The sequence below is a fragment of the Phoenix dactylifera genome, chromosome 3 (genome assembly GCF_009389715.1).
Source record: "Phoenix dactylifera cultivar Barhee BC4 chromosome 3, palm_55x_up_171113_PBpolish2nd_filt_p, whole genome shotgun sequence".
NCBI classification, from domain to species: Eukaryota; Viridiplantae; Streptophyta; class Magnoliopsida; order Arecales; family Arecaceae; genus Phoenix; species Phoenix dactylifera.
This window is the reverse complement of record NC_052394.1, coordinates 2,072,751-2,074,334: the sequence shown is the minus strand read 5'-3', so window position 1 is coordinate 2,074,334 and position 1,584 is coordinate 2,072,751. Positions and strand designations below refer to the sequence as shown.

At 35.8% G+C, this 1,584-nt stretch overlaps 1 non-coding gene across 1 annotated transcript; it reads right to left on the bottom strand.

The window, feature by feature from the left end:
• Positions 1–1,269: 1,269 nt before the first annotated feature.
• TRNAR-UCG lies at positions 1,270–1,343 on the bottom strand. The gene has a single exon. It is a non-coding gene; the product is annotated as a tRNA-Arg (tRNA).
• Positions 1,344–1,584: the final 241 nt, after the last annotated feature.

The window sequence follows — 1,584 nt, the reverse complement described above, 5'->3', positions numbered from 1 at the left end:
CGTGGTCATATATTACTCATCAGTTACAGTAGCAAAACAGCTTGGACAGTATAGCTGACCCCAATTCGACTGGATTAGCTTTGCTTCCTGATGTTCAAGATAGTGCTCAACTGGTGATGCGAACTTTTCTCTCCTTTCTTCCTTCAACTTCTTATAGCACTTAACGACCAGATTGCTTCCAGTTCGATGCATATTTTTGACCTATCTGTTTCCTCGTTGGTGGTCTTGCATTTCTATAGCACGAAGCACCAACAAATTGCTTCCAGTTCGATACATATTGTTGACGTATCATAATGGTTTGATGGCTTTGAACTTCCATTAAGGTGGTCTTAGATGTTTATGTTTGTACTGTAAGATCCTGCTAGCATCTCTGATTTCTATCCTTTAAAGAATCGAGCAATGAAGGCCTGCTTCATCAAAAGAAAAAAAAAACAGAGGTGAAGGGCTGCTAGAATGTTGCAGCGTCGATTCGATGCAAAAAAACCTATCAAAATGATTTTTTTAGTGCAGATTGATCGAATTTAAAATAATTGGGCAGATGGAACCATCGATGTTTAGATTGTTGAAGGTCATGTCAGTTTCGGATTCCAGCAAGATGCAAGATGAGTGTAGCTTTGGGTGAAGTGATTGTTCCAATGACGTTGGCGAGCTATGATTTTACTATTTTAGAAGTAACACAACTCCCTTCTTGTCTTGCCGGTGAGGATGCGAGATACCGACGGAATAAATGCTTCTATTCTTTATTATACAATTTCTGTGGAAAATGGAAAACTCAAAAACAGAATAAAAAATATTTTTTTATTTTTTAGCAAGTAAAAACACGTAAAAAAGGAAGATAAAAAAAAGTACGTTTTTTGGAAACGGAAAACTCAAAGAAACAGGAATAAAAAAATAAAGTTTCTAGCTCATGATTTCTGTTCAAATAGAAAACTCAAGAAAAGAAAAACTGCAATTCTTTGACAATGAAAAACTAAAACAGAATATAAACTTTCGAGAATGAAAAGTTGAAATTAGAGAAAAAAATATGATTAAAATACATTTTGTTTCAGCATACGTATTGGGAGTTGACCCCACGGAAGAAAGGGAAATAAGTAAAATTAATACATATTTAAAAAACTCGAAAAAATGAAATTAAAGAAAAACGCAAAAAAAAAGAAAATAAAAAGGTAAAAGCTTCCACGATTTTGGAAGTGGAAAAGCAGAAACCTGAAAAACTAATAAAGATAAAAATAGGAATTAAAGTAAAATTCAAAATATGCAAAAAACATTCGACCACAGTGGGAGTCGAACCCACGACCTTCTGATCCGAAGTCAGACGCGCTAATCCACTGCGCTATGCGGTCAATTATGAAACGTTTCCTAAGATTTAGGAACATGAGATACTTTTGTTACATTGTTCTCGTTCCGGAGCGTGAACAACCGATGCAAAACAACACGGCAATCCCCGAGAGATCCCCATCCATGGATCCGTCGTATGATCTCCTCGCGGAACAACCAATACTTCCAAGTTGCTATTTTCAACCAATATTTCTAAGCTGTTTTTCCCACCAAAAAACAAACACTCTTATAGCTGTCAACAATAGC